This window comes from Bos indicus, chromosome 7 (genome assembly GCF_029378745.1).
Source record: "Bos indicus isolate NIAB-ARS_2022 breed Sahiwal x Tharparkar chromosome 7, NIAB-ARS_B.indTharparkar_mat_pri_1.0, whole genome shotgun sequence".
Taxonomy (NCBI): domain Eukaryota; kingdom Metazoa; phylum Chordata; class Mammalia; order Artiodactyla; family Bovidae; genus Bos; species Bos indicus.
The window spans coordinates 53,392,859-53,419,870 of NC_091766.1; the positions used below are offsets into that span (position 1 = coordinate 53,392,859).

The 27,012-nt window shown below is 45.8% G+C and overlaps 2 protein-coding genes across 8 annotated transcripts in view; one reads left to right on the top strand and one right to left on the bottom strand.

Moving 5' to 3' along the window:
* Positions 1–26,862, bottom strand: part of FGF1 (fibroblast growth factor 1) — a 107,030-nt gene extending 80,168 nt beyond the window's left edge. Inside the window, exons 1-2 of one of the 6 annotated variants that reach the window (XM_019965157.2) lie at positions 26,461–26,862; positions 16,566–16,720 (exon numbers count right to left, since the gene is read on the bottom strand). The gene's annotated coding sequence lies outside the window, so the exon portion shown is untranslated. Of the gene's footprint in view, positions 1–16,565; positions 17,098–26,460 lie in introns of those variants that run through there. The other 5 variants (XM_019965156.2, XM_019965152.2, XM_019965154.2 and 2 more) reach the window with 5 other exon arrangements.
* The window catches only part of LOC109562158 (uncharacterized), a 446,088-nt gene that overhangs the window by 351,665 nt on the left and 67,411 nt on the right, over positions 1–27,012 (top strand). For both annotated transcript variants that reach the window (XM_070792111.1, XM_070792110.1), the window contains 2 exons: positions 3,839–4,072; positions 20,794–20,910. The gene's annotated coding sequence lies outside the window, so the exon portion shown is untranslated. The remainder of the gene's footprint in view (positions 1–3,838; positions 4,073–20,793; positions 20,911–27,012) is intronic.

Sequence of the window (27,012 nt, forward strand, 5' to 3'; positions counted from 1 at the left end):
TGAGAAGGAAAATCATAAGTAAGGCAGACTGGTAAGTGCTTTGATGAAGGTACCCTACACTGGAGGGAGAAGAGGTCCAGGAGGATTTAGTGGAAGCTGTGGCAGGTCAGACACAAGGACAAACAGCTTCATGCATGTGGACATGGAGTAAAGGGAAAGTTGACCAGAGGCCTGAGTGTGGGCAGGCAGAGGCGGTCTGGTCCCAGCGTGAGTGACTGGGGCTGCTGGGCCGGGGCACGCACACTAATTTACAGGTCAGTGCACACTAGTTTGGAGTCACGCCAGAGAGGACCCCAAGTGGTGCCACCTGAAGAGTGTAGACTTCTATCTGCAACTGGTGGGCAGTCAGTGGAGATCTTTGAGAAGGGAATTAGAAAGATGTTTCTGGTAACATTTTATGGGAAAGTCTTGGTGGGGGCGGGGGTGGGGCGCTGGGCACTGAGGCTGAGGGATACTTGCTCTGTGTTCCCATCTCTAAAAATTCACTAGGCTTCTAGTCCTTGCTTAATATTCACCTTCTTTACTTGACTACAAGGTCGTCTAGGACAAGAGCTATATGCTTCCTTCACACAGCTCTACCCCCCAGCACAATCCCTGGTGCTTCATAGAGAGCTGTTGAATTAAAATAGACAAAAGATCTGAAGCTTGAGCCATGAGAATAGAGGGAAGGGATGGTCTAAAGTCACTTGAGGAGGAGCATGAAGAGGATTTGGCAAATGCCAGGAACTCAGCAAAGGAATAATCAGAGATAGCATAGGACATGGTGGGGAAGATGGAATCAGGAGAAGCCTGGTCAGCGATGCAGGTACCAAGTGCCTGACAGAGTGGGCTGCTTCCCAGGGGTGAGACACCATCCATTCAGAGCTGGGTGTTGGGCAGGCGTTGGACACAGGGCGCTGGGGAGAAGCCAGAGTCGGAGGCAGATGCGGGAGGGTCAGAGATGTGGGGAGAGATGGGGATCTTCAAGGGAGAAGGACCCAGAGCCTGAAAAGAGAGGTGGACAGAGGCAGCTACCCTGGGGGACACCCCACAATCTCAAGAGATCCCTAGTGCAGCCAGTGATCTCAGAGAAGTCGCAGGGGACTGGAGGCCAGAGGGTACAGGATCACAGCATTCAGCGGGAAAACTGGCTCTAGGCCACACCGTTCAAAGCTGCTGAGAGGCTAAACAGATGGAAAACAGAAGCCAGAACCTCGAGATTGGTCTCGTGGCATTGCTGTGCCAGTCACTCCTTCCAGCCTTCTAAATGAAGATACATACTCACCAACCCTCCCATTATCAGAACCTTCCATTGCTTCCCACTTCCCAAACATTAAGGCCCTAAGTCCTTGGCAAAGGGTTTCTGTGACCCCCCTAATCTTTCCTGGAAGCCTCACCTTGCTGTTGCACGTCCAGGTCTTCATGAGTTGGTTCATGCTATTCCTTCAGCCTGGAAGGGCCTTCCCTTCCAGTCTCTCCTAGCTAAAATTCTTCTTACCCTTCAGGGCCTACATCACATTGCACCTCCTCTGCAAAGCCTTCCCTAATATCTCCAGTAAAAAGAGTCCTTCCTTTGAGGACCCATGGTGCAGTGCTTTGCCTAGAAGGAATTCTTTCGTTCCTTCTAAGATTCCATCCAGTTGTTGGCTTGTCTCTCCCCTTCACTGGATTATGACATCATGAGCAGAAGACATATCTTGTCTTTGAACATCCTGTGGCTTGATCTCTTATGCACAGAAGGGACTCAGCCAATGCCAGCAAAACAAAGGGAGAAACGAATGTCTGAGGACAGTAGATGCTGGCTGTTCCACTTGGAAATTACAGGGCCTAGGAGCTGTTTGACTTCAGGGCTTGGCCCTGCAACTAAAATCTTGGCCCAGCATTAGGTTGCTTTACAACCAGCTGTGCTATCTGTGATCTCTAGAGTCATTTTGATATTGTGGATACATTATTACAGATACACTTAAGATTTTCCTGAACATTTCCCATATTTAGACAAAGATGGAAAAACTTGGCCTGGTCATCAGAAGTGCTTTATCACATATGTTCCCCTTGATGGCGATTTAGAGTAATCCCTACACAATTCCATGAGGATCATAAACATATTTCGAGAGCCATGAATTAGGAGGAGAAAGTTTCCCAACACTCAATTTACAGACTCAGAAAGCATCTGTTCATTTAATCATCTGTCATCTTCAGCCCCTCTGAATAGGCTCTGACAGTATTTAGATAAAATGAATATAATGGTTTTGTGACAGCTTGTTATTTGTAAGGAAAACATGTATTCAATAAACATATTCAACAAGGTTCAGCGAGCACCTCCGATGTGCCACTCATGTGTCCTTGTTAGACAGTGTATGAGTCGGATGGATTCTTTCTGTAGACTGTGTTTTAGGGGTTAGATATTCTCTGTTTTGTTGTATAAAACTGAGAGCAATTTAGGACTGATATAGACAGTCCTGCTTTTTTTGGTTGGCTTTGTTTTTATTTTAGGATAGACAGTTACAAAACACAGCTGGCAAAATGGAAAGAAAAGCTACATTCTTCATGCAGCTGTGAACAACAGAATTTAAATATCTCTAATCCAGCAGACCTGGTTCTTGGCAAGGGAGGGAAAACGAGTACATTGTTTTTTACTACTTTAGGCTTTCACACTCATACACACATGTGTGCACATGCATATCCAAAGAGTAAAAAGGCAGTGAAGCCGGAGGGTATGTTGAGTGCTTTTAAAATTCTTTTTCCATGGGTCTTGCAGCGTTGGCTGGGAAGGAGTTTCCCAAAGAACTAACCTCGTAAGGAAAGCCTTCCCCTGCCTTTGTAATAATAAGAATCGCTTTCTCCTGAGCATTTGTCCTGTGCTAGTCTGGTGCCTGAAGAGCATTACCTGTTTTATTATATCCTCTGAGGTGTGTGCCGTCTACACATACAAAATGAGGCTCAGAATGATGACACAGGTTGCAAAACTGGGTAGGCATGGAATTGGAATTTAAATCTAGTTGTCTGGCCACAACTGGGATTTTCCTTAACCCATCTCCACTGTGGCAGAATAGCACCAAAACATACTTGAGAGGTGAATAATGACCAGACTTGGGGAAATGGGGCACATTCCAGATGACGTCTCCCCATCTTTAAGTGATTCCAAAGGACAGATGTAAGAAATGTGGTTGGCCTGCACAAAAGAACCCTAAAAATAGGGGTCTTTATGTTTTTTCTATTTCAATATATATTGCTCTTTCCTCCTTAACAGTAATAGAGCTATGCTTAAATGTTTTTGTAGAAGGATATTCAATATGGCATTATTAATAATAGTGACAATGAACTGAATATCCGATAATAGAGGACTCATTAGATTATAGAGGAGTACACTGCCACCATTAAGAAATCTGTTTCAGAACAGTCTTGAGTGGAGGACACCCACTATGTTGCTAAATGAAAAAGTAAGTTAAAAGTCTATAAAGACAGTATGATCCCATTTTTGTTTCACACACACACAGAAAAAGACAAATAGAGACACACAAACACAAAGAGAGACACACAAACACAGGCATATATATAACACAAGAAAAGAACTGGGAAATTATCAGTATTTTAACTGATCATCTCTTGATGATGGGTAAACTTTTATTTTCTTAAATTGTATTTTCTGGTATTACTTCCATTTCCTATAATGAAATATATTACTTAATTATCTAAGAATAATTTTTTAAGTAGTGCATACTCATTAACTCAACAGCTTCATCATACGAACAGTTTTTGAGAATCCACTATGTACTAGACTCAAAACGTTAAAAAAGAAAAACAGAAATTAAAGTTACTCACACCCTTGTTCACTGGCATTTTGGATGATCTCCTTCAGCTCATTTTCTGTGCTGCATTGAAAGCATAATGGTGACCAAAGCAGACAGCTACCAAGCGCTGGGACAGTTAGGAGTCCTGCCAATGGAGATTGAGCAGCCTCTGGTCCCTGATTCGGCCGCTTCTACCTCCGGACATCATTTCCCTTCCCTCTAAGTCTCAGCTCCATCATCAGTAAAAAGGATGGAGAGTGTACCTACGTTATCAGCCTTTTGGAGGATTAACCAAGTTACAAGTAAGTGGTTTGACGGAGACAACAAATGATAGCTGTTATTACTATTACTGTGTAGAATGGCTGCGTTGCTCTTCTGTTTTCCATCTCTTTTCTTCCAAAGAGTGTAGCATAGTTGTATTGCTCTTGGAGAGAAGGACCACTTTTTAGGTCTTTTTTGAAATTTTCTTTTAATTGGAGGATAATTAGTTTACGATATTGTGATGGGTTTTGCCTTACATCAACTTGAATTGGCCACAGGTATACGTGTGTCCCCCCCAACCCAAAGCCCCCTCCCATCTCCCTCTTTTTAGGTCATTAAGGCTTAGGACTTCCCTGGTGGCTCAAACAGTACAGCGTCTGCCTACAATACGGGAGACCTGGGTTCAATCCCTGGGTTGGGAAGATCTCCTGGAGAAGGAAATGGCAACCCACTCCAGTATTCTTGCCTGGAAAAATCCCATGGACAGAGGAGCCTGGTAGACTACAGTCCATGGGGTCACAAAGAGTCGGACACGACTGAGCGACTTCACTTTCACTTTCTTTCAAGGCTTATAAAGTCACCTTTGACTTTTGTCTGTGGTCGGATCACTCAGTCCAAGCCATTTTCAGGCAAAGCTATAAAGGACAGAGGAGCTGCCATGGTTTAAAGAAAAACCAGAGTATTTTTACATCTTTCAGAAAATCTTGGGAGCCAATGTTGGACAAAGATCTTACTTAATTGTGTTTGGAAACCTCATAAATGTGGTTCGGTATAGGCCTTATGATAGCTAAACTCTTGCTTATTCTCACCAACCCTGTGACTTCGGGCCTTGGTGTTCTGTTTTGTCTTATCAGCTCTGTTATTGTATGAGCTCTTTGGAGAGAGGATGCCTAGTAGTGGGCTAATTCCTGGAGGAGCCAGCCTGTTTCTGGTTGTGGCCCTATTTCAGCCTCCCCCATCTCCTTTCTGCATGACTCCCAGACCTCCTAACTCGGACCGCTGCCTTCCCTCCACCCATCTTAGAGTCAAATCTCCACTCAGGATCAAGTGAGGGTCTTAAAATGTCCATCATTGCATGTCACCTCTAATGCTAATCCCCCCGTTATTTTCAGTGCGTTCAGAATAAAGCCCTAGCTCTCTGCTTGACTCCAGGTTGTGCATGATCTGGTTCTTGCACACCTCTCCAGCTTCATATTGACCCATTACTTCACTGTTTATTCTTCTTGAGGTATCCTGGCCTCTGTTGGAGTCTAGAACACACGAGTTCTTGTCCACCTTGGGGCTTTATCTCAGGTTCTTCCTTCCACGAAGAATAGTCTTCATCACTCCTCTTGGCATGCCTGGAGCCCCTTAATCCTTCTGGTCTTTGCTTCTGTGTCACCTTGGAGAGACTTTCCCTTTCTACCTAATTTGTAGCAGCATTTCTTGTTTCAGGACCTTGTTTGTTCTATTTGTAGATCTTAGCATGGTTTTTACTTAGTTCTTTTTGTTGACTTACTTGGTGTGTGTGTGTGTGTGTGTGTGGGTGTGTGGGTAGGTGTGTACATTATTTGCCATTCACCTGCTGCATTAGAATGTCAGCTCCTCAAGGGTAGGGACCATGTCTGTCTCATCCTCGTATCCTTGAGGCAGGGCCCTTCACGGAGAATGCACCTGATATATAGGGAAGGGAGAGAGGGAGGGAGTCTCTGAAAAGTGGGATGCTTCTCCAGGCAGCCCAGTTTCCCGTGAATGTGGGCAGCGTGTGCTGCTTAGCCCTAACATTACTGTGCAAGTTTAAAAATAAAACCCCTGGGTGGAGTGAGAAACCTTTAAAGAGGATGGGGGAAAGATAATGAGAAACAGAAGCTGGCCAACACAGCAGGATGTGGGGCTGGCCAGGAAGAGAAAGGCACCCTGACTCCAAGAAAACACTGCAAGAGTCTGATGAAGGTAGTACTCCGTGTTACTAGAGGTCTTCCTCTTAGTCGACAGTGGATGAAAGACTTGAACTGTTTCAGGCTGTGCTTCCATCCCAGAGCGACATGTGTTTAGAGTCATTTTTTTTTTAAAGAGCTATTCTCTACAGTTCCTAGAACAGAGGCCTCCACACCCCACATCTGACTGCCATGCTGTCAGAAGAAGAAGGAATAGCAGGAGGTTACAGGGAGGTGATGAAGCCTGCTTTGGCTCACTCTCCCCGTGACCTTCCCCTGGGCCCCTCCCAGCGTGGAATCTGAACCTCCCACCACAGTAGGGCCCCGGCCAGACAACCCAAGGTATAGCCACCCTCCACAGTCTTGGCTCAGTTCTGGGGATGTGCAAGGCAGGGAGGGTCAGGTCAATGGGTCGCTAGAAACAACTGGGACGTTGCCTTGGAAACCCTTTTCCCCGACTTGCACTGTGTGCCTTTGGATCCACCCTGAACCAGCTGTGTATTAAATCCTCTGGCCGCAGTGGGAGGTAGGGAGTCATGTGGAGGAAGGTCAGAGTGTGTCAGGAAGGGGTCCACCTCCTTGATGGGAGACCATCGATCTTTGGGCCTTAGTGAGAGGTCTGACGACCCAGGAGAGCCATGGGCTGAAAATCCATACTCCGGGCCTGGTCTCTGTGGTGCAAGAATGGGCTGGGTTGAGTGTGGGGGCTGCCAGCATCCCCTCCTCCAGACTGTGGCCTGGACCCCTTCCCGTAATCCATCTCTCTCTGGTGCTCCAGAAGCCAAGTGATGTGCTCATGGTCACCTAGTGCAAGGGAGTGTTTGCAGACCTCTACAGCACTGTTCACCAGTGGGTTTTTCCATAATCCCTGCTCTGTGGTGGTCAGAAGGGCCATGAAGGAAATCAGCGACTATAGAGGGAGACAGCTGGAGCTTTCCATGCCCCTTCATAACCTCTGCTCCCCCTTCTAGAGATGAACTCTTGTAAAGAAGGAAACCAAAGCACAGAGAGGACCGGTTCTTACCCACAGTCACTCAGGAGGGCAAGATGGGGCATTGAGCAGCCTGGGTGCAAGATAACTGTGCAGTTCACAGCCTACAGCAGGCCATGCTGTTCACTCTGCGTTTAGTCTTCAAATATGTTAAACTCAAAGCCCAGGGTCAGGGGACATAGAGGAAAAGTTTGAAAGCACCCGAGCACCAAGGAACCACATGTACCCTGGAGGGGTGGGGATCCCACAGCCTTTTGGGAAATGGTACTAAAGGAGCCTTGCTAAAGTTGAAGCTTCTTTGTTTGTTGCAAACTCCTACAGCTTAAAACTGCTGAACAGGAGGCTTGTCTGCTCCATGCTTAAACTCTTCAAAGGAGCTATTGCTTTCTTGGCTAGTTCTAGGTTCCTGACGTGTGAATTTTAAGTGCTGAAAGAGCACAGGGTGATCATTGTCCCTTGGAACAAAGAAGACTGACGGGGGAACAGCAGGTGACCTTCATGTTCCCAGATCATTTTTTTAGTTCAAATACATTCTCAGGTTTCCTGCAAACCTTAGCCAGACTGCAAAGTGTTGGTAGCAATAATAATTAATATTTTATTGATCAAACGCTGTGTGCTCTGCATTATGTACTGAAACATTTTTGTCTCACTGACATCTTAAATCACCTCTGTGAGGGAGTAACAGCTAATGCTGATAATAAAACACACTTTCTCAGACTTCACCTGTATAAATTCACAGAGTCCCATCAACAACCCTCGGGTGTGGGTGCTGTTATCACGTCTCTGTTTCAGAAGTGGAAAGGTTCCAGAATTGGGCCAAGGCCTTACAGCTCTTGTGTGTCAGAACCAGAATTCAAACCCAAGCAGTCCTGCCTGCCCCAACTGGTATACTCCTATCCTCAGGCCCTGCAGACTGTCACTATGGAATAAGAAAAGGATGATGAGAGAGATGGGCCGGAAGTGGAGGCATCAGGAGAGCTCTTGGTCTACCACATCAGCTCCCTTTCCAATGAACTTAGGACACTGCCTCCCAAGTCTTCAGCAGAGACATCCCAGCACCAGCCCTGGAAAATGGCAGCTCATTCTGTGTGGCCAACCAAGCGGGGATTTTACCCTTGGGAGGAAACGATCCCGAGGCTAACCTGCATCTCTGTCCCAGAAACATCCCCATTAGCATTTCAAACATGAAAAACCAGTAGAGGCTTAAGGAAGAACATTTTGCTCCTTTAACCTAACCACCACCTTAGCACTGAAGACAAAGGAGCCAGGGCCACACCAGCCTTGAACTCTGAACCAGGGACGTGCTCTCCCAGGGCTGCAGCTTGCCGTGTAGACTCCAGGGAGTGACTCTGCAGTGGTCATTCCCAGCTTTCCTCCAATTGCCATTTCAAAATTCTGACATAGATTCTGAGGAAGAACAAGCACAGCCTAGTTTTCGAACAGCTCTCTGTGCCCCTGATTGGTACTGAAGCAGCACTTTGTGCCCATTGATTAATCAGTGCAGACACTGCTTCCACCCCCATGGACCTGGTAGCCAAGGTGGGGGTGAGTGGCTTTGTCCACTCCTCCCTGAGTGCAAGGGCAGGAATGTGCTGGATCAATGTCACCCTTCTGGGTGCCTGACCTCACTTGTTTGCCTTTGATGCCCATCAGCCAAAAGGTGTTATTCATCTCTGAGCATGAATAACACAAACAGGCTGAATTTTTCTAGGCTTCCAAAGTGAGTTCTCTGGAGAGACGAGATTATGCACACTAGGCCAGAGCAGCTGATGCAGAGCATGGGGTTCTGGGGGCTGTGAGGGGCCTGCTCACCCAAGCCAGGGTCTGAGGCCCTGAAGCACACTTGGCAGCACTGCTTTTCTAGAGCTGTGAGGAGTGACAGAGGCCGGGAGGTCCCACTGCTGCCCTTGGTTTTGGCTTTTCCACTCCTAGGATTGAACCAGTCGCTCATTTATTGAGCACTTACTATGTGGGTCAGTTCTGTTCTAGGCACTGGGGATACAGCAGGGAAAAAGAGAGACAAGGCCTACCCTCCTGAAGCTTATCTTCTAGGGGGAAGGATGAATCAAAGCAAACTTAAAAAAAAATTGACAAGATGATACAGACTGGGCTCAGTGCCATGAAGGAAATAGAGATAGAATAGGGAGTAACAGGAGAAAAAGCCACTTTGAGGAGTTGACCAGAGAGATGAGGCCTGAAGGACAAAGAGGTCTCCTATGTAAAGAACAGCAGGGAAAGTACTCCAGGCAGATGGAACAGCAATTTCAAAGTCCCAGAGGCAAGAAAGGGCGTGGAATGGCTGAGGCATGGAAGAGAGGCCAGTGGGGCTAGAGCTTGTGGGGGATATGAGAGGAGTGGGAGGATCTTGTCCCCATGAGACCCCCCAGCTGCTGTCACCTTCCTGAAAGTCTCCTCTCTTCTCCACAGTGGACTCCACTTGCCCCAGGGACTCATCCTTGCTAAGCCAACTCTAGCTCCTCTGCTGGAAGGAAAAGGAAGGGAATTCTTTTGTGACTGTCAGGACATATGGCAAAGGCATGGTGTTCAATTTGACATCAGGACTCACTCATGGTTTATGTCAACAGTGGCTGGCGTCGATGAGAAGTTTCCGAATGATGGGAATGGTGTGTGTGTGTGTCTGGTAGGGAAGACACCTGAGAGGGCTACAAACTCCAAGCTGGAATCCCATTGCCGCAGACCTATCTTTCTGCTTCTCATGTGAAATCCTGAATAAGGCACATTTTGGCTTTAAGTCCTTTGTACTCCTTCTTTATATTCTCTGCCTATTGTCATACCCGTGTCTGCCCACTTCCACCCTTTGCCACAAGGGTTCTGCCTGGGTTTCTTGCCCCTACTTCTTGCCTCTTTACGACTTGAATCTCAACCGTTCTCCACAGCCCTGCTGAATGAGCCTGCTGACTGCTGACCTGTTCCTGTAGCTTCAGGATAGGTTCTGCAGGCAAAGGAGAGGTTACATTCATGAGACCTCTGTGTGTCCTTCAAGTGATGCCAGAGAAGGTCGGGCTTGGCTGCCTGGTCAACCCCAGTCTGAGCCTGGCCCGGCTCCCAAGGTCTTGAATTAACCTCATCAGTGGGAGACAATGGTCCCTATTTAGACTCTAAAATGCTGCACTCAGTATGTCAGCAAATTTGCAAAACTCAGCAGTGGCCATAGGACTGAAAAAGGTCAGTATTCATTCCAATCCCGAAGAGGGGCAATGCCAAAGAATGTTCAAACTACCGCACAGTTGTGCTCATTTCACATGCTAGTAAGGTTATGCTCGAAATCCTTCAAGCTAGGCTTCAGCAGGATGTGAACCAAGAACCTCCAGATGTACAGGCTGGATTTCAAAGAGGCGGAGGAACCAGAGATCAAATTGCCAACATGCATTGGATCATGGAAAAAGCAAGGAAGTTCCAGAAAAACATCTACTTCTGCTTCATTGACTATGCTAAAGCCTTTGACTGTGTGGATCACAACACACTGGAAAATTCGTAAAGAGATGGGAATACCAGACTACCTTACCTGTCTCCTGAGAAGCATGTATGCAAGTCAAGAAGCAGCAGTTAGAACCCGACATGAAACAATAGACTGGTTCCAAATTGGGAAAGGAATACGACAAGGCTGTATATTGTTACCCTGCTTATTTAACATCTGTGCAGAGTACATCATGTGAAATGCTGGGCTGCATGAATCACAAGGTGGAATCAAGATTGCTGGGAGAAATATAACAACCTCAGATATGCAGATGATACCACTGTAATGGCAGAAAGCCAAGAGGAAGTAAAGCCTCTTCATGAGGGTAAAAGAGGAGAGTGAAAAAGACTGTTACAGAGACTGGGAGGCTTAAACAACAGAAATTTCTTGTCTCACAGTTCTGAAGGCCAGAAGTCCAAATTCAAGGTATTCACAGGGTTGGTTCCTCCTGAGCGCTGTGAGGAAAGGATGTGGTCCAGGCCTTTCTTCTTGACACGCAGATGGCTGTCTTCTCCTGTGTCTTGTCATGTCCTTTCCCCCGTGTGTGTCACTATGGCTTAATTTCCCCTTTTTAAAAGGAGACCAGTCATACTGGATTAGGATCCACCCTAATGACCTCATTTAAACTTGATGACCTCTGTCAAGACACTGTCTCCAAATAAGGTCACATTCTGAAATACTGGGGGTTAGGACTTCCACCTACAAATGTGAGGGGGGACACAGTTCAGCCCATAACTACTACCTTCCAACTACCCTTTGCCCCCACCTTTTTTGGTTTATTGAATGAGATAAAAATAGGGAACAACAAGGATACATCATCTTCTGAAGAAATTATGTGGGAGTCTCAGGATGGGGGAGGACAAGATAGGAATATGAAGAGGAGAAAGACACTGAAGGGTGAGAAAAGAGGGTTGAACTGACAAAGAGCTAAAACTACCCTCACCTATCTGTGAGGAGCTCCATGGCTATGCTATGGAAACCTGTGGGGCCTGGGTTCCTATCTGAGATCTGCCACATACCAGCAGTGAGGTCTTTACCCTCGCTTGTGAAATGTGATAACAACAGTACCTAACTTATGGGATGGTTGTGAAGGGCTTAGCACTGTGCCCAGCACCTGATGGGCTGCTACTGTTGTTCCCACAGTGTAGGTTTAGCCTAAGTAAAACGGTGGTTCAGGAAGAAGTCCAAGTCAAAAAAGAGGCTAATCGCCACTGATTCAGGCCACACGACTCTGTTCTCATTAAAAGCAATGAAGACAGGGAACCAGAGCAACTGAAGCAGCCCTGGGCTTCTTCAGCTGTGACCTGTCGACTGGAGGCATCAGAACCAGCTGGGCCCTACCCAGGAAATGCAGAATCCTGGGCCCTTGTGAACCCCGCTACGTCAGTACTTGTGTGGGTAGTTCCCAGGAACCTGATATTTTGACATTTTTTAATTAATTTTTGGCTGCTCCGTGTCTTTGTTGCTTGCATGGGCTTTCTCTAGTTACCGGGAGCGAGGGCTACTCCTCCTTGTGGCGCGTAGGCTTCTCGCTGAGTGTCTCCTCTCTTTGCAGATCACAGGCTCTGGGTGCATGAGCTTCAGTGGTTGTCGTGCACAGACTCAGTAGTGTGGCTCACGGGCTTGGGTGCTCCACAGCCTGTGGCATCTCCCTGGGGCAGGGATCAAACCCACGTTTCCTGCGTTGGCAGGTGAATTCTTATCTGCTGCCCCACCAGAGAAGTCCAACACGTTTTATTATTATTATTAATTAACTTACTTTTTGAATATAGTTGATTTTATCATGTGTTAATTTCTTCTGTACAGCAGAATGATTCAGTTACATGTATATATACATTTTTAAAATATTCTCTTCCATTATGGCTTATCACAGGGCATTGAATATAGTTCCCTGTGCTATATATATAGATATAGTAGGACCTTGTTGTTTATCCATTCTATATATAATAGTTGGCATTCGCTAGTCCCAAACTCCCATTCCATTCCTCCTCCCCCTTCCCTTTCAGTTCAGTTCAGTTGCTCAGTCGTGTCCAACTCTTTGCGACCCCATGGACTGCAGCACGCCAGGCCTCTCTGTCCATCACCAACTTCCAGAGTTTACTCAAACTCATGTCCATTGAGTCGGTGATGCCATCCAACCATCTCATCCTCTGTCGTCCGCTTCTCCTCCTGCCCTCAATCTTTCCCAGCATCAGGGTATTTTCCAATGAGTCAGTTCTTCACATCAGGTGGCCAAAGTATTGGAGTTTCAGCTTCAACATTAGTCCTTCCAATGAATATTCAGGACATATTTCCCTTAGGATGGACTGGTTGGATCTCCTTGCAGTCCACGGGACTCTCAAGAGTCTTCTCCAACACCTCTGTTCCAAAAATATCAATTCTTCAGCGCTCAGCTTCCCTTTAGCAACCAAAAATCTGTTCTCTCTGAATCTGGTGTTTTAAACAAGCTCCCATGTGATGCTTATGCACATTAAAGTTTGAAAATGCCTGGGCCAGACCACAGGTTCTGGAGCAGCAAGGGTGAGTCTTGTCCATCAGTAATCCCCACATCTACACAGCTCTGGTACAAGGTAGGCATACCTTCCCATCACCAGCATTCCTTAGGTAAAGTCAGAGAGGTGGGCTTGAGCAACTATGCATAAAACAAATCTCTGTGTCATGTTTTGAACATTCAATTTAGAGAGATTACATTAGCAAATCAAGCCTTTTGCATCACTATAAACTTCACTGTGCCCAGATGCTAAGTTCTTTATTGCCCATTCCTCCTCTCTCCATGGCTGGAGTCACCTAGTCTTGACCTTCGGCTTAGCTCAAGATGACCTCTGACCTTAGGCTGGAGGTTTGTCAAGAGCCGTGGCCCAGCACCCTTGCTGTGTCCTCATCTCTGTTGTTAGGCACCATTTTCTCTCTTGTTGGTACCATCCTCTTGCAGGAAAGCCTGTGGCCCACCTTGTCCCCCAGGGCCTGCATTCATGTCTTGTTCCTAAACACCCAGTCCTAAGGTCATGAGTCCTCAAGGCTGAGATTCTGTCTCCAGTCCAATCCAGGGTCTTGCCATATCTTGACAGAGTTTCCAAATCCTGGCCTACTTTCTAGGGCCTTCAAGAATCATCTTTTCCTGAAGTCCATCTGTCACCAAACTCTACCTGCCTCTCAGAACACCTCCAGTGATCCCCCTAACTGTAGATGACACACCAGCTAGGAGCACAGCCTAGGTATAAGTTCGGCTCTGCCACTTTTTAACTGTGTGACCGTAGGCGAATGGCCAAACCCACCAAGCTCAATTCTGCGGCCATGAGAGCCCCACTTCACGGAGTTGTTACTAGAATCTGGCGAGGTCACATACAGAGTCAAGAATGGTGCCTGGCTCATGTAAAGGCTCAAGAAATGCTGGCCACCAGCACAGAAGCTCCTCTATTCTTTTTTTTTTTTTTTTTAATTTCAATTGGAGGCTAATTACTTTACAATATTATAGTGGTTTTGCCATACATTGACATGAATCAGCCATGGCTTTACAAGTGTTCCACTTCCTGAAACCCCCTCCCACCTTCCTCCCCATCCCATCCCTCTGGGTCATCCCAGTGTACCAGCCCTGAGTACCCTGTCTCATGCACTGAACCTGGACTGGCGATCTGGTTCACATATGATAATATACATGTTTCAGTGCTATTCTTTCTATTCTAAAAGCTCAGAAATGTAAGCAAAACACCACACCAAGCAAAAGCATCTCTGTTTCCCAAAAGGTGGCACTGGTGGTCACACAGAGAGTCACTTGGACCTTGGAACAAAGGGACTTGTGAGCAGCCTTTTCAGAACTCACCTTTCAATAATGATAATAACAACAACAACAGATACTTAAATTTTGCTCACTATAAACCAGCCACTGAGCTAAGAGCATTTACTCATTTGAGCCTTTCAATTATAAGGCTAGTACTTTATTGCCCCATTTTATAGATGAGAAGACTAAGGCACAAGGTCACAGGACTAGTAAGTGTCAGAGTCTGAATTTGAACCCTGGCTTCTTCCTACCTGCAGAGTCTGTTCTTAGCTTCTGTTCTGCTGGCCTCTCTTAAGTGGTAACATTTAGGAATCAAGGTAATTGCCCTCCTCCTCTTCCCTCTTCTCCTGCTGTAGGCCAGATGCTTGTCCTTGTTCCTGTGGACTCCTTTACCTCCCAGCTGAGTTGGACATCCTGTCAGCCCAGGTTCATTCGCCCTTACCTGCCCACCCAGTTAAGCCCCCGCCTTTCTCTATGGTTGGCTAGGCTGGATCCAGTCCCATGGGACACCTTGCCACAGTATTTGATGGACTTGATGAGTGATACTTTTCTTAAGGAAAAATAGTCATTCACCTGTACTTTATATGTCATGGATAGTTGTTAGATTTACCTGAAACAGGGTATGTCTGTAGCCCGAATGGCTGCAGATTATCTTTCCAGGAGCTTAAATCAAGGAGTATTTCATTAGCCAAGCACTGCCTATTTGATGACGTGGAAGGGGTGTGCCTTCCCCTCCGTATAGTCCCTGACTGCTGGAAGCTGGCGCAGTGGGTAGCAGCTCCACGATCCTTAACCGTTTATTCAGGATCCACAGGATGCACATCAGCAGAATGAGCAAACACATCTCTGTCTCGGCATCAGACATCCCTTCTCTGGGTGTAGATGGAGTGTATAGGTGTCTGACCACTGTCACCATGGAAATGCATCATCAGAGTTTGTGCTGCCTGCCTGTGAAATCAAGCCACTTAATCAACTGGATACTTCCTCCTCGAATCCTTTTTGGAAGCTGGCCAGGCGTATATGCATATGTGCACACCAGGTCTGGGAGGAAGTTTATAAGTAACTCAGTGTCTTCTTCCTTAGTTCTTTTGTGTTAACTTTGCTTTTGATATAATAATACATTTGCAAATCCTTTTCTTCATGCTAAAAAGGCAGCATCAATAGAAAACAGTTTCCCTGAGTCTACCCATTGCCCTTGGCAGCAGATCTGGCAAATTTGCCTTCGGATACATGATCTCAAAAGGGGAATTTCCTTCAGAGCCCTCAATGACCAACACAAAGAAAACAAAGGAAGTTTGTGACTGTGAATCACAGTCTCCACCAAAATCCACACTCATTCACCCAGACAGCCACTTTGCTAGACACCACTCAGCTTAGCTGGTTTCTCCCTAACCCTTTGCCACCACTGGGCTGGGTCACCCTCAGTCAGAACCCGGATGCTTGTGTCCACCCACCGGTGTTCGTGGAGCTAAGTCATGAACAATTGTATCCTTAGAGCAAGTGAAAGGGAGAGTACTAGTCACCACAGCAGGAAGGTGGGGGTGGATTTAAACAACTGGAGAGAGCACAGAGCGAGCTCTTGCACCTGATAGATAGGTGTGTGCCCTCTTGAAAAAAGGGTCCTTGATTTTTTAAGGATTTTTTGAATGTTCTATCTAGAAGCCTTGCATACTTTCAGCATGTAATGGTGATGTGGGTGTGGATAGCATCAGTGCCAGAGAATGTGCCCAGTGGCTAGCCATTCCTGTTCCCTCTCTGCCGGTGCCTATCTGGAGGGGCACTGAGATGACAGTGTGATTTTCAGAGAGGATTAGAAGGATGGTAGGAAGTAATCCAGGTGACCAGTGGGGCCATTGGAATCCCACCCTCTCAAGCATACTCAGTTAATTGCATATTTCAGCCTAATATTTATATCAAAATGTTGACTAATTCTAAGGTGCCCACCCAGTAGACAGGGTTGCTAAGACGGCTGAATTTCCAGGCTACTTAAGAGGGTGAATGTGACAAGCAAAATAATGCTAGCCATGCTCAGTACAGCCACAGAGTCCTGCCAAACCACAAAGGTTTTAGTGAATGAGAGCCTTCTGCTCCCTCTGGTCCTCATGGCCGGCAGTGGGGGATGAAGACACAGGAGGAAGCACGCTGCATGACTATTCTCACAGGCTCTGCACTCCAGGTGCTATTTTTTACATGTCTGTGATATTAGCCAGCCTTTCTTTCTTTTTTTTCCCAAGAAGCCTTATACTTGCACTCAGACAGACAGACAGACACACACACACACACACACACTGTCTCTCTCTCTCTCTCTACCTCAGCACTGGATGTATATAACCTGCTTTCTGCTCCCAAGAGTAGAAACCCTGATTCCTACCTGAACAGCTTGCAGGCTGAGGGCTTTTCCTCTCCAGTCGAAGGGAAAGAGGATCCTCTCAGTCTCATCCGCCCTGCGTTGTCACTGTCAGTGTGCTGCGACTGCTTCTCCAGCAGCCCCAAGCTGGCTCTCTGCACCTCCCGGTGACTGCAGCTCTGTGTGGGGAGAGGGGACGGGCCGTGGCATGTACATCAGGTTGCTGGTCCGCCTCCAAACACCGTACTCCAGAGCCGGCTCCCAGTCCTGCAGGGCTGTGTGGGAAGCAGGGAGGCAGGCAGGGGGCTGAGCGTGCAGCCTGTAGGTCTCTCTCCAGCCCCGTTTTGATCGGCAGAGGGGACCAGCCTTTAGACAGCTGCCTGTACCGACCCTGCCCACAGGGGTGCACACGGAGTACCCCTAGCCTTGGGCAACCAACAGCAGGCCCAGGAACACAGAGCTCATGGCCAGCGGGGAAGGGAGAAAGAGACAGCAGACAGCGGCGGCAGCTCTCCTGGGTGTTATTTTAACGTGGTTTGTCTTGGGGCAAATGGCTGCACTGAATGGACTACTAGCCCGTCTGGGCAGATTCCTGTTTATTTTGAGGCCTCAGTTGGCAGGGAAACAGCAGGTCATGGCTCAGAGACACTCCTCTGCAATCAGAAGACTGCTGGATGAAAAGGAATCCTTTTCTGTTCTGACTTCTGGCATCTCTGCACAGAGTGTAGATGTCTGTCTGTCTGTCTGTCCCTGTTTTGCAAAGCCACTCGAGGCAATGGCCATGCAGTTTAGAGCTGGGGAGGGGCTGCAGAGAGAATATTTCTGCCCTTTCTCACCAGTAGTCAAACCTGTCCCTGCTGAACTAAGCAAATCATCAGGTGGGGTTTCTTCAGTGGACCACGGGCATCATCTTTGCGCCCCTGGCCAGGATGGGGTAAGGAAGAGGGGAAGCTGCTTGTATGAATGACTTTTGGCTACAACATGAGGAATGAACCTGGACTGAAAGGCTATGGATCAGGAGGTATCTCTGAAGAGACCAAATGGAAACATGATTAATAGTTTCCTAGAATTGACAAAGAGTCCTGTTCCTGATGCAGGCATTTGAGCCTGGGAGGTGTCACTGAGAGAGAGAGAGTGTGTGTATGTGGTACATGCATACAAGCCTGCCCACCTGGTGATTCAGATAGGAGGTACAGATTGACCTGTTGGAACTAGAAATATATTCGCTGGTTTCTCCCTCCTCTGGGAAGGTGGAGACGGAAAACTGTTCTCCAAAGTCATCAGGGAAACTTCATGTGCCTCTGAAGGAAGGAGCTCAGAAAAGCTCACCTCCTGCGACAAAGAATTAGAAGCACAGACAAGCATAACTCTTATAATGGATGAAGCACAGCTCTGCTAAAAGGAACTTGAGAGGTACAGGAATAATTGATTTTTCTAAACTTTATTAACAGGAACTTCAGTGAACTGTCAAAGATCCTTTTGACAAAATTTAAAATTTGCTTAAAAAAAATAGTCATCTGCACCATTCCGAAGGACCTTCTAGATCATAGATGAAGATATTTTAGACAGTCATCTTCTTAATATTGGAGAATTGTTTTGCTGCTTCCAGAGTGCATGTGAGCTGTTTTTAGCCACATGGAATGATAGGAGGTAAAGTTAGGAAGCACCCTAAATCTTCCCTGCAAGCTGCTGTGATTATGGTGACAATCAAATGTGCCCAAATGTGTGACAACACCTCGAACACCAGTAAGTGTGTGAATGCAAGTGTAAGTCATTATTTTAGTGCTGTTTCTTCATTACATCTAGTCGTCAAATGCTATTAAGGAAAAAAAGCCAAAAAACCACACAGCTCCTAGGCAGACATAGGCAAGTGCAATCCCTAGCTACTGATGTAAACCCATTAACTTAGTACTCTCAGGTGTTGTTTGGCAGTGTTCCTGTCCAAATACTGGGAAATCATGATTTCTCAGTTCCTTAAAGTACTTAACGTAATTCTCCTCAATACTGAATTTTTAATGTTTTAATTTAACATCTCTCAAGTTCCATATTTGTTTCAATTTCCATGTCAAGTGTATAGATTTATCTTTAAAAAAAATTTATTATAGTTTATTTACAATATTGTGTTAATTTCTGCTGTACAACAGTGATTCCGTTTTATATACATATATATACACACACATACACACATATCCTTTTTCATATTCCTTTCATTATGGTTTATCACAGGATATTGAATATAGTTCCCTGTGCCATACAATAGGACTTGTTGTTTATCCATTCTGTATACAATAGTTTGCATCTACTACAACTCCAGCCTCCCACTGTATCCCTCTCCCTCCTCCCCTTCCCCACGGCAACCACAAGCCTGTTCTCTGCCTGTGAGTCTGTTTCTGTTTCATAGGTAGGTTCCTTTGTGCCGTATTTTAGATTCCACATGTAAGTGGTATATGGTGTTTGTCTTTCTCCTTCTGATTTAGTCTACTTAGAATGATAATTTCTAGTTCCATCCATGTTGCTGCTTATGGCATTATTTCATTCCTTTTTGTGTCTTCATAGTATTCCATTGTGTATATATATCATACCTAGATTTATCTTTTAAATAATATATATTCAGATGCATGGAATCATGAGATATGAAATGTTGGCCCTTCTGTTATTTAGCATGGTAAAGAATGGGAGGTTTTCTAGTTTAAAAGTCTGGCCTCAGAATAGCCAACCCCCTAGCTCTGGGCTAGGAAATAGTCCATGGAAATAATAGCTGTCAAAGCCTCTTGATAAGCATTCACAAGCCACTAGATCCTGTAGAGAGTAAGTAACAGAAACCATAGTGTCCTTCAAAGCTCTGAGGCCACTTTCAATGCCATTAAAACCATTTAAGGTTGTGAAGTAATTAAAACTTCACATGTGCACTTACTAGCACTACAGAGGGTAGGTCTGAGAAAACAAGAAAATGACAGATTTGGAGGACCAACAAAAATCCAAGTAGAAGTCTGGTAGGTTTATCCACAGAGGTGTGGCCTTGGCCAGAATCAGCCCTGTCTACAATGTTGTGGCTGGTACTGGAGCTGAGATTTTTCCTTCCCTGACCTGAGAGATTGACTTACTACCAAGCACTTCAGCAGTTACTATTACAGAAAGTGGTTCTAAACCTCTTATAAGAGCTTTAGAAGGACAGGAAAAGTAAAATGTGGCATTTCTATAATTTTTTCTTATTCTGTGTTCAGTGCCTCTGAAAATCAGACATAAAGCTATCACTTTTTAACTGCACCAACATGAGAGGAATCAGAGCATGATAGATTCAACAGGACTCCAAATGTCCACAGGAAATAAATTTTCTTTCTCTCCCGTCATAACACATAAGCCCTGGCTTCTTGTCTCTGAGTCTTGAGGCTGATGTTCAATATTTGCTTTAAAGTTTCCCTGTCATTCATCCTGTTTACATAAACAATGCAGTTATATGAAACGCATACCGGACACTGCATTTTCTTTCTAATCTCGTTTGACCTTGTTTGGACTCAAAAAATCCTAATCAGCTGACAGGAGAAATCAGATGCTGCCTGCCTGTCTCTCTCCCCACAGCAAAGTATTTCCTTCTGTTTATGCTCAATCATGCAATTAAATGAAGGGCACGCTGGCCTCCTGGTGAACCAGTGCCGAGATGACGGAGGGAAGCAATTTGACAAACAGGCCACAGGGAAACACAGCAGACCTTCACAGGAAATTGTATTAGCTGCCCAAGGAGACCCAACAGACACAAACACGACCAGAGCTACAGGACGGAAGCGGGGTCCAGAGGTTCTCCAGTGGGAAGGTGCCTTGCTCAAATCTCAGTGTGACCCAAGAGCAGGAACTAGGCCCTGTTTGTCGGCCTGGCTCTCAGCGACTACAGGAGAGGATGCTTGGAGAGGGTCACACCCATGAGAAGCAGGCTTTCTTTTTCTGATACTGGTACCCATTGCCTAGTCAATGTTTTCCTCGATCTCAGCTTTTCAATTTTACTTTAAAATATTTTATCTTTAAATAAAAGGAATGCTTTGTGTATATATAAAAAATGTACAGTATACAGAGAGGCACAAAATGACCCTCACTAACCCCCTTCTTCCCAAAGATAATTGTTATTCACTTTTTTTCTGGATCCTTTGAGGGGAAAAAAATGTCTTTATACACCTGAGTGTATTGTTTAAAAGCGATTTACTAAGCAGAGGGTCCTGCATTGTTTGTTTTTCACCTAATACTAGATCTTTGCATGTAGGTCTGGTCTATCCAGGAGCCAGTGTTCCTTGCCTGGCTTGTTGCGGTACCTCCTTGCTGACTTCCCTGCTTCTGCCATTACCCTCTACAGTTCATTCCAGAGGAATCCTGCTAAAAGGTAAATGGGATTGTGTTTCTATTTGAACAGAACTGCCCAGTGCCTTTCTCTGGCACTAAGAACAAGAGCTAAGCTTGCTGTCACCACCGGCACCTTCAGGTCCGTCCCTGATACGTTTCTCACTGTGCTCCAGCCTCTTGCTCCTCATACAAGCCACGTGTGGTCCTGCCGCAGGGCCTTTACACTTCCCGTGCCCTCCCCCTGAAGTGCGTGGATTTCTTTTCTGCCCCTCGATTCTTTACATGGCTGTCTCTTCCTCATCATTCTAGTCTCACTTCAGACCCTCCTCCCTGACCACCTGTTCTAAATTAGCCTCTCATCTATCTTTCTTTTCCTTCATAGATCTTATTACTATCTGAGAATTATCATGTTCAGTTATTTGTTGACTTATTTGTGTGTCCTCCTGACACACACACTAAAATGTAATGTCCATGAGAAGAGCCAGGGATTTTATTTGTCTGTTCAGCCTTATATTTCCAGTACCTAGACCAAGGGTTCTCACATTTGAATGTGCATCACAGTCACAGATGACTGGACCTCAACTCCAGAGTTTCTCTTCAGAAGGCCTGGAGTGGGCCTGGGAGTTTGCATGTCTGACAAGTTCCAGGCGATCCTGAGGCTGCTGGCCCATGGGCCAGACTTTGAGAACCACAGTCTGCACAGTGCCAGCTACACGGTGGGTGTTGCTTATACATTTATTATGTGAATACACAAGTCTGCACAGAAGGATCTGCTACTTTGTTTGGAATGGCAGTTTTATTTTCAGTTTATCATTTATATTTACTGGACTATAAACCTCCAATTCTTTGTGATAGGAGGGCTCCAAGTTCTGTCAGCTAAAGTGATGTATTAGCTCCATTCATTTGTCAGCAGATGATTAGAAACCTAAAGTGTTACAGGTCCGGGGGAACCAGTGAGAGGCATTTATTGTTCTTTGCCTTAGTAACACCTCAAAGCCAAAGGTGGTGGGATTCTCGCTTGACATGTGACAGAGTACTTTCCCTGTGGGTAAGTACTCAGGTCTCCCCTGTATTTGTTTAACAACTATCCTATTGACTTGGCTTACACCTCAGTGCATTGCAATATATACAACACACACACACACGCACACACACACACATATATTTTCATATTGAATTTCAGGAAGTTACAAGATACCTCAAATCCATTTTGATCTAAAATTTAAAAACTCCTGATCTAATCATTGGCTATGTACTTGGCAAAACAAAGACAACCTGGATCCTCAATTTGTTAAATTCCCGATGAATAAAAATTTATTAAATGTAATGAGACAAACCTTAGAGGACAGCATTAGAGGACATCACTAGGTAATAAGGTTTCCCATCTTAGGTTGGAGAATGCTTTTTGAAGCATATTTTGAAACCCAGAAACAAAAATAGAGTAGTGAGATTGATTCCATAAAACTTAAAATGATCTTTACAAGAAAGAGGAGAATACGATCCATCTAGTCTAAATTCCAGGGAGAAATCTGCATCCTGTGTCTTCCATCTATATTTTTTCCACTTGAATTGTCTGGGGGACCTATAGCCAAGCTCAGTGGGATGAGACATAAGCTTATCAGAGCAGACAGGGTAAGACTACATCCTTCAACAAAGCCATTTTGTCACTTCGTTAATTATTTCATTAGCCATGGTTTGGGGTTTCTTTTTTTTTTTTTTGAGAGATTTTTATTGAGATATAGTTCACATATCATCCAGTTCATCCATTTAAAGTGTGCAGTTAAGTGGTTTTAGCATATTCCCAAAGTGGTGCAACCGTCTCCACTTTCTAACTTAGAACACTTTTGTCATCTCCCAAAGAAACCCTCACACCCATTAGCAGTCATTCGTCATCCCCTCCCCACTCCCGCCAGGCCCACACAACCACCGGTCTACTCTCTGTCTCTCTAGATTTTCCTGTTCTGGCCATTTCGTATAAATGGGATCACATAGTATGGGTTTCTTTTCCTTAAAAAGCATAACGTCTGTAAGGCTTATCCGTATTGTAGCCTGATTCATATTTATCAGAATGCCATTCCTTTTTATTGCTGAGTATTTCATGTGTATGGATGTGTCCCATTTTATTCGTCCATCAGTTAAAGGGTATTTGGCTTGTTTCCTCTGTTTAGATATCAAGACTTATGGTGCTGTGAATGTGTGGTGTCCGAATTTTCATGTTAACATGTTTTTATTTCTCTTGAGTCTAGTAAAGGTTTTTCTCTTAAAGATTTACCCAAAACATTTTACTTAACTTATATAATTCTTTTCGTTTTTGTTTTGTTCTATCATGATCACTTGGGGAAGCAAGAAGGCTGGTATCCTAAGGACTTCAGAACTCCTCTGCCCTGAGTTTGAGCCCTCCTTGCTTCTGTGTAATTGGGGGTGTGACTTCATCTCACTGAGCCTCACTTGTGAGGAAGCCAGCTCTCTGATCCTCTCAGGGATACTGTGAGGATTAATGACATAAACCCAGTAGGATCTGCTCTTGAGAAGATACTATCCCACAGGAGTAGGTTCCTGTGTATCAGAGAAACAAGATACCCTCAGGCCAGGCAGGGGCTCCCCAGCACCACAGGTGACGGCATCAGCCAAGAGGCCAGTGGGTGAGTGCAGAGGCACAGAGGGTATAAACAGATACTGTTTACTTGAGATTTGGGTTTCCTCTGCGATCTGAATTTGGTTGCATTCTAAATCCTTCAGACCACCCTCTGCAGGAGGCCCTGGCTTGGTCACCCTGCTCAGAGGGCAGGAGAAAGGTCAGGGCCTTGCTCAGTGATGGGCAGCCAGATCAGCAAACAAATTCTAAAGCCCACCCTCCAGCTAACATTTTCCCAGAGACTACTCTAATAAAAGTACCTCCTTTTGTAAAATTCCTGTACCCTTGACCTTCTTGTTGGCTCTTGGGTAAGGGTATGACCCCTCACCCCTGGATACAGTCTAATAAAGACCCCCCTGTAGAGGCACTGGGAGCACAGGTGGCAGGAGAGGAGGCTAGAATATTTGAGCTTCCTCATGGTCTCTGACCAATCTCCTGTGCCCTTCACTCTTTAAAATCAGGCAGCAGAAAGTGCTATCGATAAACAGGGAATTAATGAGTTTAATAGGAAACAAGATGGCAGGCTTGCTTGGGCTCTAACTTCCAGACCACCACTTACTAGCTGTCTGATCTAGGACAAGTGACTAAGTTCTCTGAGACTAAAGTAAATGTCTGGATAATAGTGGTACTTACTTCACAGGGTCAGTGTGGGGACTTACTGAGAAGATGCCCATAGGGTCTCTAGTCTATCAGAGCTCTGTCAGTGTTTGTCATAGTTATTATATTACTTGCAAAATAAGAATGAAGGATCTCAAGTAATCTAACCATCCTCTCTAAGCTATTTAGTGACAAAGTGAAAGTTGCTCAGTCTTGTCCAGCTCTTTGCAACCCAATGGACTATACAGTCCATGGAATTCTCCAGGCCAGAATACTCGAGTGGGTAGCCTTTCTCTTCTGCAGGAGATCTTCCCAACCCAGGGATCGAACCTAGGTCTCCCACTCTGCAGGTGGATTCTTCACCAACTGAGCCACCAGGGAAACCCCTCCAAGCTATTCAGGGAGGCTGTTTTTATTTTTTATTTATTTTTACTAATTGGAAGCACCTAATATGTGTTAGACACAGCAGGTAGGGCTGGGGATGAAACTTAATTTTCCCCAGGAATATACAATTCAAGTTGGGAGAGAAACGAAGATACATGCAGCTCTTAAAGAGCAGGTAAACAGTGATGGAATGCTGAGGGTCAGCACTGCCCCAGCTCAGAGAAGAGAGGAACAGAGAAGGTCGGATGGGCCAGATGAGGTGTCGGAGGGAAGGCACTTCAGAGGCCACCCTTTGAGAGGCAAGATGGGTTCCCATCAGCAGAGCAGAGCAGAGGGAGGCAGAAGTGGACAAGAGTGGGTGAGGGGAAAGGGAGACCCCTGTGAGCACAGCCAGGTTGGGGGTCCAGTGGTTCTGGGCATGGTGGGTGGTCTGGGGACTGAGCCAGAGACAAGCCTTCCAATGTCTTTCCCATTCCCAGGAGTCTCTAGGGATGGCATACCATGGGATCTTTTAGTCACCTGTTCTATTAATTATCTTTTCTATGAGACTTTCTGTCACTTATACATTTTTGTGAACTCTTAAGAGGGAGGAAAGAGGAGGGGCTATGTTGGAGGAGTTTTGGCTCTTAATCTGAATGGTCACCAAAAAAGCAGTACAAAGTGGTAACTGTTGACCCTAGCTGTCCTGCATCCAGACCCCTTCTTGTTTTGGGACCAGCCTTTCGTTGCTTTCAGGTCATTTGGTTTTGGATGGTGATGACTATACCCCTGTGGCATGGCTGGACACAGTTCCCACATTGGTTCAGTGAAATGAGATCCCAGCTAGAACTCTTGGGAAAGGACAGCACCCATTCTTGCAGGGCAGCTGTACCAGTAGGGTATCAGCCCCGAGCTGCTGGGAGCCATCCTCTACCATGATGGGTGGGTCTTCCTGGAAATGGAATGATCCAAGGATGCAAAGCAAGAAATAGAGACTCTGAGACAGATTCAGGACACCATCGTCTGAACACCTGGATCCTACCAAATCAAAACCGTGGCCGTTTCAGTTACATGAGGAAAACATTTCCACCCCTCCTCTTTCTTTTTTTGTGTAAGTCTCTTCAAATTGGATTTCAGCCCGTTGTCACTCAAAGAATCTAGATTTATTCAAGGATTTATCTTGTTCCCACTAGCATTTTGTTGGCTTACCCTTAACATAGCATTCATAGTCAAGAGCTGTGTCAAGGAAGAACAGTATGTGCATGCAAGCGATGAAGACATCTCTCTGTACCTCCAAACAGGCACAGGTACATGTCACGTGCTTGGGAGGCAGAGACATTAAGAAGAGAACACAAGACTCTGAAAAAACTCTTTCTTCTTCTTCCCTTGACTCTGCTTACAGAGCAGTTCTCCCCCAAACCCTTGCTTTTTTCCGAAGAGAAGAATTTTTGGATCTGTTAAGTGTATTTTGCAGGGTTCCAAGACGTCAGGAGATAGGGAGGAGGTGAGGGGAAGGGAAACTCTGCAGATGCTTTTCGATCTCATTTGTGTTCTTCCCTTTTGCCCAATTACAAGGAATCAGCTGGCATCTTTTCTTTTTTTATTTCCTATTTGATGCAGAGCTTTTAAAAAAAAAACAAAAAACAAAAAACAACAACTAAGCATTAATATTACCGTAATGGGATTTGTTAATGATTTTCTGGGAAATATCTTCTTGAATCTCAGCAAAGATAATTCACTTGGTAGCAGCCCTTTCCTGCTTCCCTGCTAAGAATTCAACTCACCCAGTTCTTTCCGGAATCTAGCTAGTGTCTGAATGAGAGAGGGGAGTACAAGGAATGTTTCAGTCCAGCATCCATCACATAGACTCGAGCCTGCCACTGACTGAGGTCAGGGAGAAGAGGGTGGGGGAGAGCATTCAAGCAGAGCAAAAGCCTGAAGTCAAGCAGAAAGTCCACAGTAATCTGAGCCCCTTGGAGAAACGAATGTACTCACCGCTGCTTTGACTCTGGGGCGCTTTCTTTCTGGGGTGCTAGCAGCTGCGGCAGCCTACGGCGTCCACACTGTCCTAGCAGGACTGCAGCAGGCAGGCCTCTGCGGGAGGAAGGGAGTTCCCATCCTCCATCAGAAGGGAGTGGCCTTCACCAAAGGAGGCGATGCCCTTATTCCCCTAGGGGCCAGACGGTTGGGTCTGCGTGTCCTCTCTTGCTCCCTCTCTGATGTGTATGGAGCTCAGGGGAGCCCCCAGAGGCGGGCTATGTGCAGACCACACACCACACGCGCCCTGTTCCAGGTTGTCTCCCCAGCCTTGCAGAGCCTGGGGAGGGAGGCAGCGGAGTGTGGCGTGAAGCCACTCTCTTGGGGCCCTACTAGAGCGGCTAGTGGACCCACAGAAAGCCCAAGGACGAATACTTGCGTATTTATTTCTCCCCTTCTCATGTGATCTTATTTTTGGACCAAACACAAGAGCTATTTGAGGGCTGGACAGCTGCCAGGTGAAAGGACAGTTATCCCATCCAACTTGTCTCCATGCCTGTCTCTGAACTG